Source organism: Gavialis gangeticus, unplaced genomic scaffold, assembly GCF_001723915.1.
Source record: "Gavialis gangeticus isolate Ggan-Ray unplaced genomic scaffold, GavGan_comp1, whole genome shotgun sequence".
Taxonomy (NCBI): Eukaryota; Metazoa; Chordata; order Crocodylia; family Gavialidae; genus Gavialis; species Gavialis gangeticus.
In genome coordinates this window covers 63,320,307-63,326,619 of record NW_017728993.1, presented here as the reverse complement: position 1 = coordinate 63,326,619, position 6,313 = coordinate 63,320,307, and positions in this window count along the sequence as shown.

The following is a 6,313-nucleotide window of genomic DNA, read 5'->3' as shown; positions in this document are numbered from 1 at the left end:
AAGGTATAAGGAGATAGGGGCTTAAGGCCACTGTACAGAACATCTATGGAGATGCATAAAATAATCTGACATTTGTTGATGAACCAGGGAACACTTTTCATAAGGATTCCTCCATTTTTCAACTAGCTCTCATCACCTCTTATCAAGACATTTCACAGGGCTTTGCCAATACTTAGTTGCAACACTACCCAGCAAGGTACATGTTCTCACCATTTTGAGAACGGTACTGATAGACTGCAGGCCAGCAGAATATGAGAGGGAATAACCTCAGATCCCCAGAGAAGAAGGATGGTTAAGTGGCTGGAGTGCCAAACAAGAAATGGGGACTCAGGTTTAATTCTCCTTTAGCAGCTCTGCTTCTTGCATTACCTTTACAGCATCTGATGAAGCAAGCCCTCTGCTTATGAAAGTTTGTGGTATACATCTTTGATTTAGTGTATAAAGTGAAAATCTACCCTGCCTTCTGCCTGAATTCACCTTTTCCACAGACTTTCAGTCATACTGTGGGCAAGTTGCTTTAATCTATGGGTGCCTCAGGTCCCCATCTGTAGGGTGGGGATAATGGCATTTCCATACCTTACAGGGATGAAATGCACCAAAGGCTGTAAAAGTGCTCCATTACAGTGGTTATAGGGGCCATATAGATACACAAACTATATGGAGACCCATGGCATTAGACTATAGCATTGCCAGACAGCATCAGAAGCACAAAGTTCTGGTGAGAGCTGAGTTCTAGATAGGGAAATACAGTGATTCAAGGGCTCAGGGAAACAAAGCATTGTGATTTCTAGGATAGGGAACACACAGCAACATCCCTAGTAATGTCTCCAAGTCTCTCTTTCCTCTGTATGTGCGTGAGTGTGTTAGTGCATGTATGTGCACACATGTATTTGTATATACACTGCAGCACTCAGAAAGAAAGTCATGGGTGGTTGTTTTTCTGCTAGTCCTGGTTATTTTGATGATTTCTTTTTGGCTTAGGAACAGAAATTCCTTCCTGAGGAAATCCTAAAAGCAAAGTGCACTGGGTTCTGTGGCCAAAGAGGAGGGGTAGGTTGGAAAAAGACATGGAGCCAAGAGAGGTGGGGCAAAGTGTGGTGGTGATTTGAGGGTGAGCAAGTCCAGGCAGGATGACGTTGTGTGTTTAATTTAGGAATCATCTAATGATTAGCCTCATTAAGGCTGAAGGACAAAACCAGTTCTGTTAATGGCTGGCACCCGCTTCTCCAAAGCTGCCCAGTGTGTCCTGATGCTTCCTTTATTTGAATGGGTGTTTGTACATCTAGTACCAGCATCAACGAAGTGTTTATTAACAATCTCTCCCTCTCTTTATCTCCCTCCCTGTTAACTTCCCAGCCTCATATAGAGGGGGAGGAAAGTATATTTATGGGACAAATAATACTAAGGCTTTGCATGTATAAAGCACTAATGATCTTGGGATCATCAGATGATTTTGCAAACATAGTTGCCCATACATTTAAAACAGAGCAGCAGGCCAGGTGGAGTCACTCTGCCAAGTGTCATTTTGTCACATTAGCCTCGGTGATGGCATACAAACCTTCTGGAGGAAATAGGCCTGTGTCAAAGGCACTTCCACAATGGCCCAGAAGAAAGTGTGTTGTATGGCAGGAAGTGTAGGATGTCTCCAGTGGCTCAGACAGGTTAGACATAGTGTTCAAGTGATGATGAGTAGGAGGAGGCTTCTTTAAAGAAGCTTTACTGAGAGTGCAGGAACAAGCCACCCCGATGCGCAGAAAGACTAGCAAGTATAGCAGAAGACCAGCTTGGCTTAGCGGGAAACTCTTCAGTAAACTAAGTGACAAAAAGGAAGCTTATAAGAACTGGAAACCTGGACAAATAAATAAGGAGGAGTGTAAGAGCATTGTTTGGTTATGCAGGTATGAAGTCAGGAAGGCCAAAGCACAATTGGAGTTTGTACCTAGCAAGGGACATGAAGGGTAACAAGAAGGGTTTCTACAAGTATGTTGGTAGGAAGAGGAGGATCAGGGAAAATGTGGGTCCCTTACTGAATTGGGGAGGCAACCTTGTGACAGAAGATGCAGAAAAGGCTGAAGTGCTTAATGCCTTCTTTGTCTCAGTCCTCACAGGAAAGGGCAGCTCCCAAACTACTGCACCAGGCAGCACAGTTTGGGGAGGAGGTGAGCAGCCAACAGTGGCAAAAGAAGAGGTTAGGGACTATTTAAAAAAGCTGGATATATACAAGTTCATGGGGCCAGGCGGGGTGTATCCGAGGGTGCTGAGGGTGTTGTCTGATGAGACTGCAGAGACATTGGCCATCATCTCTGAAAATTCATGGCAATCAGGAGAGGTCCCAGATGAGGAAAAGGGCAAACATAGTGCCCATATTAATGTAACCTGGGTGGCGGCCCAATAGTTGCCACCTCTGCCCAAATATCAGGGATGGTGTGGTGAGAGTGGGGCAGGGCTTCCGGCCAGCACTAATTTACTTTCCAGCCGGCTCCTGCTCCCCACAGAGCAGGCTCCTGCTCCCCACAGAGCAGCCCGTGGTCCCAAGAAGATCTAACACTTAACTGATTTAACTATTTACACTCTATTTACAAAACAAGAATAATAGGAAAGGTTATTTAAAGTGAACTTAAATGGCAAAACAAACCAGAATACATTAGTCAACCCTTGACTCAAGAACCACAGGTAGGGTAACTGGCAGCTTTCAGGCACTGCTGAGATGCTACAGCAAAGAAGCAGATTGCTTCTTTCCAGCAGCTCCAACAGGCTTCCCAATAAGCGACAGACTGCAACAGGTTAAGCTCTTCTGGTCTGCAGCAGTCAAATTGTATCAAATGCCAACCCCCCAAAGAGGCTGAAGGGTGACCTTCCCTGGCAACCAAAAAGGCAAGTAACAAGCAACAGAGTAGGCTCCTGCAGCAATTGGCATGACCCAAGCACAAAGCTCAGGGACTCCATGCAATGACAATCAGCTGAAGAATAAGGGATAGGACTGAGTCCCCTCTGGGGCAGTCAGTGGCAGAGGGTCAGCAGCACAGGCAGCTCCCAGGGGTCACTGCTCTAAACCCCTGCTCCAGATGACTGGCCAGGCACCCCACATGCCTCACAGGTTGCCAATCCCACTCTGAGCACCGGCCTGCGCCCCGAGCTCCTGGGGACCCTCCTCCTGGTGCTGTTGCTCCTCAGGATCCCAGTGCCTTGCCTGCTGCTGTCCCGCTTCCCTGGGGAAGGTAAGGGGTTTCCTCAACTCACTGGACCAGCTCCCTGCTCTGGATAAGGATGCTGCCTGCGCTCCTGGCTGCTACTTCTTCTCTGCAGTGGAGTGGGGGTCTGACTGCCACCTCTAGCCTGCAGGACGCCCAACACATCCAGCATGCTGCAATGGGGCCTTTGGCCACTAGCTCTCTGCCCCAAGCCTTGGCCATGGCTCCCTTTCTGCTGCAGGGCTGGAGGCACAGCCGACTGCTGCTGCCTTCTTCTACCAGGGCCTTCGAGGCTCTTCAGAGGGGTCTCTCTGCTCCTTCTGCTGGGTCAGCTCACCCAGCTCTTAGGCCTCCTGCATAGTTCCCCAGAGCCACTGTCAGCAGCTCCCCCCATGTCAGTTTGGCTGCTGCTTTTATCCCCACCGGCAGTCCCTCCCTGACTTGTAAACTGGCCAACCGGGGCTCCGGGTGGTGGGCCCCCAACTCCTGCCATCCCCCTTCCATGCGAATGAGGGGATTGAAAACCCCTTCTTTCGACTGGCTTTTCCTTTTCCACAGGGCAGGGCTCTGGGGTCGCTCAGAGTTCACCAGCACTGTTTCTAGCCCAGGGTAAGTATCTCAAGCCAATCTGGTGAGCGCACATTGGCAGTCTGTTACATTTATGAAAGGGATATAGGAGGATTCAGGGAACTACAGACCAGTCAGCCTCACCTAGTCCCTGGAAAAATCATGGAGCAGATCCTGAAGTAATCCATTTCTAAGCATTTAGAGGACAAAAAGGTGATTAGGAACAGTCACCATGGATTCACCCAGAGCAAGTCGTGCCTGACCAACCTGATTGCCTTCTGTGACAAGGTGACTGGCTCTATGGATGCGGGGAGACTGGTGGACGTGATATACAGTAAAAGTTCCATTAACTGGCACCTTACGAGCCGGCATACCCTATTAACCAGCATGCCAACTTGTAAGGTAAAGTGAAACTGGAAGTGCCCACTGTGGCACTTCTGGTTTCTCCAAACCCCCATGGCCCGGGGCAAAGCAGCCTGCGCTGCCAAGCCTCCACGGCCTGGGGGCATAACAGGCTGCACGGGGCTTGCCTCCCTGTCCTGTGGGGCCCGCGGGGCCCACGGGAGGGGCGGCAATGCCCCAGATGCACTGGGAGAAGTGTCGGCCCAAACAGGCAAGGACACCTGCTCGGGCCGCTCAGTTAAGTGGCATATTTTGTTATCTGGCACCCCCCCATTCCCAGGGGATGCCAGATAACAGAGCTTTTACTGTACCTTGATTTTATCAAGGCTTTTGATACGGTCTCCCACAACATTGTCCCAGGCAAACTAAGGAAGTACGGGCTGGATGAAAGGACTGTAAGTTGGATAGAAAACTGGCTGGAGCATTGGGCTCAGAGGGTAGTAATCAATGGCTCAATATCTAATTGGCAGCCGATATCAAGTGGAGTGCCCCAGAAGTTGGTCCTTGAGCCAGTTTTGTTTGATGTGACCTGGAAGATGGCATAGAGTGTGCCCTCAGCAAGTTTGCAGATGACACCAAGCTGTGGGTACTAGTAGATACATTGACGGGTAGGGCTAGGTTTCAGAGTTGCCTAGACAAATTGGAGGTTTGGGCCAAAAAGAATCTCATGCGGTTCAACAAGGACAAATGCAAAGTCCTGCATTTAGGATGGAACAACCCTATGCATTGACTGGGGTCTGACCAGCTCTGCAGAAAAGGATGTGGGGGTTACAGTGGACAATAAGCTGAATGAGCACGGAGTGTGCCCTTGTTTTAAAGAAGGCTGACAGTATACTGTGCTGCATTGGTAGGAGTGTTGCCAGCAGGTCAAGGGAAGTGATTATTCCCCTCTATTCAGCACTGGTGAGGCCATTGGCGACGCATAGGGGGTGCATGCAGGTGCATGTGCACTCCCCGAGTGTGGCGGTGCACTCCCTATGAAAAGGTGCTGCCAACACTGCCAGTGGCTCCTGCGAGCAGTCTCTGCTCACCACCCCCCTCCCCCTGCTACCGACGTCACTAACGGCAGCTGTGGGCAGTCCATGATTGCTGCTGGCCACTGCCGACGCTGCCAGTGGCATCTGTGGGCGGTCGCTGGCCTTTGGTCAGTGCTCGCTACCACCGCCCTTGCCACTGCCAGCACCATGGCTGCCTGCAGGAGCTCCCCGCTTATTGCCACCCACTCCCACTGCCGACAGTGCCGCTGCCTGCCAGAGCTCGCCATGCCCCCCAGCCTCTGGGGGCACATGGTGTTCATGGGTGAGGCGACATCTGGAGTACTGTGTTTAGTTTTGGGTCCACCACTACAGAAAGGTTGTGGAAAAATTGGAGAGGGTCCAGTGGAGGGCAACAAAAATGGTGAGGGGGCTGAGGGACATGACTTATGAGGAAAGACTGAGGGAACTGGGCTTATTTAGTCTACAGAAGAGGAGACTGAATGGGATTTAACAGCAGCCTTCAACTACCTGAAGGGGGGCTCAAAAGAGGATAGAGCTAGACTGTTCTCAGTGGTGACAGATGACAGAACAAGGATCAATTTTCTCAAGTTGCAGCATGGGCAGTTTAGGTTGGATATTAGGAAGAATTTTCTCACTAGGAGGGTCAATGTTGAAACCCATCCTGTTCTCATCTGCCCACCCCTGTAACCTACCTAAGTCCGATTGCAGCCTATTCCTCCGGTATAGTGTGCCCACATCCCCCAATATCTTTGTGTTGTCAGCAAATTTGAACAGGGTGCTTTTTACCCCCTCGTCCAAGTCACTGATGAAGATGTTGAACAGTGCGAGCCTGAGGACCGAGCCCTGGGGGGACCTCACTGCCCACATCCCTCCAGGTCGAAAATGACCCGTCCACCACCACTCTCTGGGTGCAGCCCTCCAGCCAGTTGGCGACCCATTTGACTGTGTAGGTGTCGACACCACAGTCCCGCAGTTTCTTAATGAGAACGGGGTGAGAGACAGTGTCGAAGGCCTTCCGAAAGTCCAGGAAGACTATGTCCACTGCTACCCCTGCATCTAAGGATTTGGTGACCTGGTTGTAGAAGGCCACCAGGTTGGTCTGACAGGACCTGCCTCTAATGAACCCATGTTGGTTGCCCCTAAGCATAACCTCCC